Here is a 10746-nt window from a genome sequence, read left to right on the forward strand (position 1 = left end):
GCGGCACTGTAAGGCTTTGCTGCAAGTTGAGCCCAGTTCTGACTAGTTTCATCTTGTGACAGTCCTGCATGCTGAAGCAAACAAAACGTCTTTCTTCTTGGCCATTAGTGCCTTCCAATCCAATTTTTCTACTCGCTGCATTCTCCTCAACTCTCATTTTATGTGGGTAAGGATGTAAGGGATTACAGATTATTATGCTATCATCAAATGGGGTGATTTCAGACAGTGTGGTTTATTTACCCTTTCCTCTTGCATAGCAACAATTTGCTGCTAATTTTAATTTCTGTTTTCCAATTATTTTGAGGGCAAGATTGTATTTCTGGTGTTGTGCAACTTTTATTTTGGATCAAATGATAGCTGATAAAGGATCCCATTGTTGAAAGTTTGTGCTGTATCAACAGAAAACTTTCTGTTGCCTGAGACTGCAGTTGTGTGTGTGTGTGTGTGTGTAACTGCAGTTGTCAATCCGTTCAATAGCTTACGACACTGAGAAGATGATTGTTGTAGCAGTTTGTCGAGTTTTTGAGTTATCGAATAACAATTCTTTTTTAAAAATTTTGGACAATGGCGGGAAAGTGTAAAAGCAAGAATGGTACTAAAATATGGTGTAATTATGACCCAGAATATTGAGATAAAGCTGTTCAAGATATTCAGTGCGGCAAATTATTTTATAGAAAAGCATGTGATTTGTATCAACTCTACTAAATAAAGTACGGGAAATATATATTTAAAAAAATTTAGCAGGACAACCAGTAATAGTGAGGAAGAAAAAGAAATGTTAAAGCAAGGTATATTGAGAGTTGCACATTAGGGATTTCCTTTCACTATATTGGATATTAGATATTTAGTGAAAGGCTACTTTGATAAGTCTAGCTGAAATAAGTAGTAGTTTTCTAACAGTTTACCAGGACAAAAATGGGGCTATTTATTCCTCAAGCGGTTTTTCAGATCTTTTTGTTTGCATAAGCAAAAATATTGAAAGAGCTGGTGTGCAAGTGAACAACATTAAAATGTATTTCTTCAATATAAAAGCAATGTTGGAAAACCTCCCATCTAGCAACATAATCAGCCATGATGAAACCAACAGTTTCATATGATCCGAGCAAGCATCAAATAATTACAAAATGAGGGACTAAGCATGCTGACAGCTAATGGATTCGTCAAAATCTAGTATTTTGATAATGATGGCAGCAAGTGCTGATGGTAAACTGATTCTTCCATATGTTCTTTATAAACTGAAACATTTGTGTGAGATGTGGCAAGGTGGCCCACAGGGGACCCATTTCAAGAAGAGTAAAAGCCTGTGGTTTGATCTATAAATACTTGAATTCTGGTTCTTTACAATCACTTTGTCCTATTTGAAGAAGCCAGAGGCCCAACAGTTATGATTGGGGACAACTAATCCAGTCGTGTCCTTGTCTGTTACCAAAGAGTGTGGACAGGACAATTTCATTAATTTTCCTTCTCCCTAATGGCACCCATCTCCTCAGACTTCGGGATGTAAGCTTTTTCCGACCAATGAAATCAGTGTGGCAAACTGTATTAACTGAACTGAAGAAATGGCCCTACACTCAGATCATTTACAAGGATGTTTTTCCATCTCTTCTGAAGTACACTAAGATTTCAACAAACTTTACTGTAAACATAAAGAGTGGATTTCGTGCTACAGGCCCGACCCCATTTGAACCAGATCTTGTCTTATGGGATTTGCCTGATGGTGACGAAGGCTGGCAAAGCAAGACAGAGGCACGAATCTCCAGTTTTGAAGAAATGCTCGTTATCCTCCAAATAAGCCAGGTATTCCCGCCATTGTAACCACACATTCCTCCTGGAAAATCAAGTGTGGAAACAACTGACAGTGCTTTTAGCAGTAGTGAAAGTGAGAAGACCCATCTACCAATGAAACGTTATTGCTATAAGAAGAGGATTTTCTTTCTGCGGACTATAAATACACATCCAGAAACAAGGAGCATATGAGGTAGTATGTTGGAGTGGACCCAAATGTTGATACAAGGGAAGTATATATGAAACTTCTGCAACCACACAACAATAATATTTGTTTCCTAATGTCCCTCATGAGGACACTACAAAAAGAACAAGTTTCGTGAGTACTTCCTGCACCAGTTGAGAAAGAATGTTTATTTTTAGAGACAACGTGCTTTGCCATTGTAATTTTATGGCCAGTGTTTGCAACTTAAAGTTTGGATGTTGAACAAGAAAAATGATTTTGATCTTTACGTAGAATTTCTTTGTTATGTTTCTGTTTTTAATATTTCGATTTAGGACTTTAAAAATTAGCAATGTAATTAGTTAGAAAGTAAAAATTGACCTGTAGTATATAAAATTCATTATTTCAGTTCTTATCACTTAGTCGTAATGGACATCCTTAAAATTTGTTCAGCTTCTAAAATCAAATAGGATGAATGCATAATTTTAAAAAAAGTCCCTTTGTAACTCTGAACAGAGATTTAACAAATACTTGGATCTGAAGTCATCCCAATCCACAGGGTGATTTCGGACACTTTTATGCCTCTGGTAAATATAGATACACACAGACTTTTCGTTTGTAGTATATTTTATTTGTAATACATACACACATCACTTCTGTAACAGAAAATGCAACCTAATGTAATATATGCAAGTTATGGTGAAAATAACATCGAAACTGTTTGAAATCACCCCATTAGACAGTACTGTTCTAAAAAAAATAAAATTGAATATGAGGTCACTTGACAACTTTATTTTCTTCTACACTAGTTCGTGAAGCTACATTGATGTTTGTTTATGGTGGTTTACAGTTGTTTCAGTATAATACCTGTTAAAACATCCTTCCAGGTGAATTCCAGGTTTCCTTTTGCAAGCTTTGCAGTATAAAATTGTTTCTCTTCTTCCTCCTTTCTCTTTGAACGTGCTTCAAACCATGCAATGCTTTGTTGTTTTATTCATTTTGCGTTATGAAATGCAGCTTGCCATTTAGTCTCTCCTCGGTGTCAGATTATGATCATCTTCCTCTTTTCTTTGAATTTGTATTTCTCACCTGGCTAAATATCCGTCTCATTACATTTCTTCTGTAGGGAAGGTGAGTCTGCAGTTCTTCTCCATATTTGTTTTGGTCTATTGAGTAAAGAATATAACTGTTCACTACAGCAACTTCAATAATCCAGAAGAATAAATTTTTCCACTGTTTGTACGATTGTCTTTTAAAATCATAGCAACTACAGTACTGACCAACATTCTTCCCGTGTTCGACCTGCACCCTTTAAAACTGAGGTCTTTTGTGTGTCCCTGAGACCCTCTAACATAAAAAACCACCCAACCCACACCAGACAGTCCGCTGCCTGTGTAGCTACCTCCTGTCTGTAATGGACTCCTGACCTGTTCAGCGAAGCCGAAATCCCACTACCATATGGCATAAGTCGAGAAATCTGCAGCCTACAGGGTCGCAGATGTGTCTCAGCCCCTGATTCAGACCCTCCTCTTGTGATCTTTATGGCATATGGAAGAATCCATTCCACATCTGGAATGACTCCACCTGTTTGCATACAGAGTGCACATTGGCCTACTTCCCCTCCTTGGCAGCCACATCCATAAGCAGCCCCATAATGCGCCTAACATTGGAGCTCCCAGCTACCAATAATCCCACCAATTATGACTGTCCAGATCTTGCATGCTGAGAAGTGTCCTCTGATACAGGACAAATGACTGCATCCAGCTGAGGGTCAGTGTCAGCCACAGACAGCACCTGGACTCAGTTTGTCTGTCTGGCAGAATAACCCGGGAGGCCTTATGCTCCCCCGCCCCCCAAACCTGCCGCGGGAAGTCTTTCACAGCCTGTCTCTAGTGTCAGAATGAAATGTCATATGGAGACAAGTATGTGTAAATGTAAGTAAAACTCTTCAATGGACATAATTCAGTGTACACACATTATGTATATAAAAGTCTGAAATACAATCAATCAGTTTTAGCTTTTTTTCATCAATGAAAATCCATTTTTGAAAATATATTACATCAGCTTTTTGTAATCTTCACCCACACACAGCTGGAAAAATAATGAAATAAGTGCTGTGGTTTTTATAGTAAAAAGAATTTTCCAATTTACAACAGAATAGTCAATGGGCACCTTATACTGTCAAGGATTTAACCCTTTGCCTTAAGATTTAAGTTCCGTTAGCATGAGCTGTACGTAGCTGCAGGGTACGGATGCGCCTTAAGATTCACGGCACTTACACATGCTAAGGCTGCGGTGCACTACACCTGGTGGCGTCCGAAGTTGTGCAGACGCCCCCGGGATTTGTAAGTACGTGTGTGATACTGGTTACGTGACATTTCTACAGGTATCACAAATAATGACTATTAGTTGCCCATTAGAAACAAAACATTCATTGTCTCAAACGCAATGATATATTCACAAACGTTTTATTTCCCTTTATAAGCAAACATACATTGATGAACTTCATTTAATAATAATATTCACAACAGTGCAATGATCTAAGACTGTATAATATTTGGTTCAAAACATTCTGGGATCTGTTACGTTAGTACGTTGGCAAACATATTTTCAAACACATTGTCTTCACTACGACATGTACACGAGTTCGGATTGTATATTGTTCAAAACAATCTGGCACATGTAATGCAACCCTGCACTTTTTGCATTCTCACATTGTTTTGCTCTTTACTTTTGATGGTGTTGGATCAATATGTTTGGGAAAATGTGCCCAATGTTGGGCATTCAGTATTTGTGGTATATCGCCGGATGCTAATCGTCCCTTCCGATTATATTTCGGTAAAGGTGTAGTTTTCAACAATGATTCCGCAATGTGAATCCTATATTCTGCGTAGCTCTGTCGTTTGCCGCAATGTATTTTGTAATACAAAATGTACGTGTTAAATAAAGCAACATCAAATAGGTAAAATAATATTTTGCGGTATCCTTTCATACAGTTTCTCATCACAGGGAAGCATGCGAGCATCTGATCTCAGTGATCAATTCCAATCATGCCTCTATTGTCTTCAACAACACATTGCGGAGAGATGTGTCTATGGCAATCATTTCTGCTGTCAAATGTTTTGTGGAAAGCATGTAAATGTCTCGTTTATCTTTCCATTTTAGTGCCAATATTCCATTACAACTCATCTCTGTATATTCTCCCTTCTTTAATTTTGCCTTCAGGAAGTCTGTCGGCATAGTTTTTCTGTTTGAGCACACTGTTCCAATCACATTAGTTTTATTGGTGAGGAGAGTTTTCAAAAGTTTTGGTGAAGAAAACCAGTTATCTTAATATAGAGTATGCCCTTTGTGTAAAACCGACTGTGATAGTACTAGAACTACACTTTCAGAGGCACTACCACTAGCATCACATTTGTCACTACCCATGTATATCTTAAAATCATAGCAGTATCCTGCACTTGACTCTCACAATTTATAAATTTTAATACCAAACCTCGCTCTTTTTGATGGGTTAAATTGTTTGTAGGATAATCGCCCCTTAAATTTCATTAATGATTCATCAATGGCAGTATTCTCTTGCACTGTGTACGCTTTCTTAAATTTTTGACTGAACATATCTATGACTGGCCTTAGTTTGTACAGCTTATCTGTGTTGTTGGCTAAACTGTTATTCGCTAGATGCAGAAATCTACTTATGTGCAGGAATCACCTGAAATGGCATCGTCTTCCTAAATATTGCCGTTTCTGTAACGGCCCTCCTAGACCAATACACCTGAATCAACGGTTTCCTTACTTCAGCCATGATTATACATAGCACAATGTATATTTTTATTTCATTACAGCTGATAGACCATTTTTGGTCTATTTTTTCTCTCTTCTGTTCATTGTTGAGCACATCTTGTGGATACCTATTTGTCTCAGTTACAATGTTTTCCCAAAATGTACTATTAAATATTACACAGAAAATGTCTAATTCTCTTATGCTTGTACTCGCATGCTGTAAAGCTGCTTCCTGTATTCCTGGAATTTCCGTATATCCAGATTGTTGGTTCATTGTCTTCCTTTTGTCACATCCACGACTCATGATTGTTGCTGGTAGGTTTGCACTTCTTCATCAGTGTCATCTTCAATCACCAGCCGCTTACACCGTTTTCGTACAGGAGGTAAAACGTCGCTACCACTGTCACTGCCGCTGTCAAAATATCCTGCAGAATCATTGTTGGCTATACCACCATGTCTCCCTTTCCTGGTGAACACTTTTGCTACATGGGAACATTGTGAAAGTATTTTTGTAATGTCGCCAGGTCCGAATGCGGCAAAGGACACTTCGTGTATGCCGCATGTACTCGATCAGCTCCGCAACGTGTCAGATGTCCTGTTTACATCGGCTGACCGACAACGTCTCTCACACAACATGCGCTCGTTCGGCGCGGGAAACGGACCAGGTCTCTGATATGTCTAGTTGATGTTTGGCCAGGTCGGCATGCTACGTCTCTCACACGACATTGTAAGCTAAGGGGTTAATTGACATTCAGTGCAGCGTAAGTACCTTGTTACAGACTAGCAGGCATGGAACTTGAAAATGAGAGCTGAATAGACAGTTGTGCTATATTCATGTGCAAATATTTACTTTATTTCCCCAAATTTTAGATTCTCATTTCCCTCGGCAAAATTTGGGCACAATGGCATCAGTGTAAGTCCAGAGAATCAACCTTGTGGAGAGAGAGAGAGAGACAGAGAATGAAAACAGACATTGAGCAATTTTGTGTGTTTAGAATAAAAGAATTTTTCAAATGATTAACAAATTTAAAAATTACTAGTAGTAACAAATTCCTGAACTTACGATTCTCATTATTTACAGGTATGAGCAAATTTCAGGGCACTTCAAACATTTGTCTTATGCAACAAACAAATGCTATTATCTAGTATCACATTTCTTAAAGCTGAGTTTCATTCAGGTACACGACACAAGAGCAGTATTTAAGCTTATTTCCACTGTTTACATAAAATGATAATACTAACACCCTTCAGGTATAAGTTTAACACATTGACTGCCAAGCGCATAGTGATGAATGTTTCCCTGTCCGGTCAGGTCAGGCCATGGAATTAGGCCCTACTGTGGCCGCTGGCTAGCACATGGTTTCAGGCATAAAGCTCTTCTGTGGCCAGCGGAGCTTTTTGACAGTCCAAATTATGGAAGTATGCCACTTACGTTGGTTTCTCTCTAATGTTTTACCTGTTTTGAATCTAACAAATGTTAACAATAGTCTAATCATTCAGTACATTAAAACATCTGTCATCATAGGTGCTGTGGGATAAATATCACATGACCTGAAAAGCACTCCATCTAGAATGAAAGGGTGTAGAAAAGACAATGAAATAAGACACTACTGTTTGGAACTGTCCACACCTTGCGTAGTGTTGGAAAAATTAACTAAGCTACCAGGCCTATTCATAAGCAAGCACATCCAGACAATGGTAGTACAGAGATATAATGAGGCAGAGTCTACAAAAACATCCCAAATAAATCCGGAAAAGGCAGTCTTCCTGCAGGAAGACCCAGAACCCAGTGGATGGACATGATCAAAGATGACATCACTGACAATTGATTATGTCTGTGAGGGGTTACGTGAGAACAAAAGGAAATGGAAGAGGCTAATTAACAGTATCCAGGAAACTGAAACTGTACAATGTTTAATAATAACAATGATGCAGTTGCCCATCCGGATTTACAGATGCAAAGATTCTCCACGTGAGTGTCTAGACACAAAGAGAATTTGCTTACAAGGAAGGTAGGGCAGAGTGTAATATCCTCTCAGCGATGAGGTCAGAGACAAAGCTCAAATTCAGATGGGAATGGGAATCTGCTGCAACATTTTCAAAGGAACCTGTCCAGCATTTGCCTTCAGTGATTAAATGAAATTGTGGAAAATCTAAATCTAGGTGACCCTGTGTGGTTTTGAGTCCAGAGCCTCGACCACCTTCGCACGTCATCTATTTGTAGCTATAGCTTCAACAATGATCACCCTGGTATCAGCCCTTTCCACTGTTTGTGTGACAAAAAAGAAACATAAGAAGAAGTGAGTATTATTAAATCAGTCCACTGATCAAGCAGTATTGGAAACCAAAGAGGGATTTGATAAGGGAATTACAATACAGGGAGAAGAAGTAAGAACTTTGAGGTTTGCCAGACAAGAATGTGGAAGATCAGTTAAACTGAATGGATGGTATCCCGAAAAGTGGTTATCAGACGAATATCAACGACGGTAAGACAAGGTTAACGGAATGTAGTCAATTCAGGTGATGCTGAGGGGAAACAGATTAGAACATGATACACTAAAAGCAATATGTGAGTTTGACTATTTGGGCAGCAAAATAACTAATGACGCCTGAAGCAGGGAAGATATAAAATGCAGAGTGGTAATAACAAGAAAAAACATTTCTGAAAAAGAGCAGTTTGTTATAATATAAATTTATGGATTAGGAAGTCTTTTTCCTGAAGCTATTTGTGTGGAAGTAAAAAAAAGTGAAATGTAGACAATAAGTGGTCAGACTTGAACAGAATAAAAGCTTTTGAAATATGGTGCTACAGAAGAATGCTCAAGATTAGATCAAATAAGTAATGAAGAGGTACTGAACTGAACTGGGGAGAAAGAAATTTACAGCAGAATTTGAGTAAAAGGAGGGATCAGTTGATAGGACACATCTTGAGGCCCTCACACCTCACGGAATAGCCAGTTTTGTAATCTGGAAAGGTGGGGAGGGGGGGGGGGGGGGAGGGGGAGAGATGTATAGATTGGGGACAGGGCAGGTTCAGGCATTATATAAGGCGGCATAGGTGCAAGTTCAAAGGGATGAAGGTTTACAGTCGTGGACAGCTGCATCAAACAGATCACAACATCTGAGCTGTAAACTTTTCATCAACACAAACTGATTATTTGAATTTGTGTCTAGAAAAACCAATATTTTAACACCACTCGAGTATTTTTCTTGTCATGCTTGGTGAGCATGGTTGATATAGCTCACTTGTCAGTGTAATCTCTCTCTCTCTCTCTCTCTCTCTCTCTCTCTCACACACACACACACACACACACACACACACACACTCACTACTAATCACTGTTTTCTGTTTACTTGCATGCACAGCCCTGCAATACATTCCATCCGAATATTATTATCAGTATCTACTCACATCTAATAACAGCCCAGGTGCAAAATGTTGTTTCTAGAGGACCTGTCACACCCACTACTATTGACGAATTACTCAACATGGGTTTCTTTCCTTCTCATCCTTTCCAGTAGTTCTCTCTGACTCGGGGGGTCTGGGCAACTTTTCTGTAACTATTCTCATTTGGTAAATCTTTTTACTCCTTTTCCTTCATTCCTCTTGCTTCCCTCAGTCCCACCAAGAGGAGGAGCCACTGAGTCTGAAATCTTGCACATTTCTTTAATTTTTGTGTGTTTTTTTTTCATGCCACCATTTAGTGAGCAGATTTTTTATCAATCCAACTTACATTATATTTTCAGCAAGGTTTGGGTTGCATTAGTAAACACGGCTAGTCATATATGCAAAAAGAATCACTCTTCATCTGCTGATGGGCTGTGAATTGTGCTGATATCAGTTCAATACTAAATGTTAATTCTTTTTTAATGCAATCATTTTGGGTGGCATCTTTATAAAAACATGGAAACAACTATTGACTGTCTTTGCAGCAATCCTCTTCGGGGTGACTACTCCGCTGCTCTGAACAGGACTGTTGCAAGGACAGTCAAAATTTCGGTGGTATAATTTGTTTGTGTTTTATAGCGATGCAGCGAAAACACAAAATGATTTTATTCAAACAAACAATTGCTGTGGCTGCCTATGGACTTACATTACCTCTCTTATTCAAAGGCTACACAACACAAAGTATCCTGAATGCAGCATGATTTACAGTTATAAGATACAAAAATGAACAGCTACATTGTGCAGCAGTTTTGAAGTTAAATTATGGAGGACGCTGCTTGGAATGAGTTAACTGTGAGTGTCTATTACACCAAACTTCAGAGGAAAGGCAAGGTCGCCATATCGTCATCACCAGACAAGGATTAGACCTACAGGTCCATCCTGGCTTCCAACTTAAACTGCAGACTCAATCTCTCTTAGGTTAGTACTAGATCTCTTCTTCCAATGGGAACACATTTAAAATCTTTTACTGTTCATACACCTTTTTCCTGTATTTTTAATTTTTTCTGTTAACCTGACTGTATGTATCTGGAATGAATCCTCCCCTTTTGCTGGCAATGCTCTTACCTACCGAGGTATCCAGGCACGAGTCACGAGAGGTACTGATGTAGGCAGATGTAAAGCTGTAGGACAGATGGTGAGTCACACCAGGGTGGCTTAAAGGCGAGGACCTCGGTTAAAGCCTCCATTCAACACAGAGTTTAAATCTACCAGGCAGTAACTATTTGCAATTCCTTACATGTCTTCTTATCCACTTAATGTACAGCATGCAAAAACCTCAAATCTGGCTTTCACAGACTCATCGGTTTAGTGCACAGTTCTGAAACATATAACATTCTAACATTTCATAGAATTTCAGAGTGTTTCCTTCCTTCAAAGAGTTATCTTTCAGAGGCACATAAATACTGGAATATTTGTTATTTATTGTTGTCTTGTTGCCAATGATAATTAGCAGTTAAAATCATACATAAATTCTATAATATGCTGCCTTATAATTTCTCTTTTGGCTATAGAACTTTCTAAACCATATTCCTCTGCAGTTTTACTTAGTCAGAAGACTATTCATGGG

This window comes from Schistocerca cancellata, chromosome 12, assembly GCF_023864275.1.
Source record: "Schistocerca cancellata isolate TAMUIC-IGC-003103 chromosome 12, iqSchCanc2.1, whole genome shotgun sequence".
Taxonomy (NCBI): domain Eukaryota; kingdom Metazoa; phylum Arthropoda; class Insecta; order Orthoptera; family Acrididae; genus Schistocerca; species Schistocerca cancellata.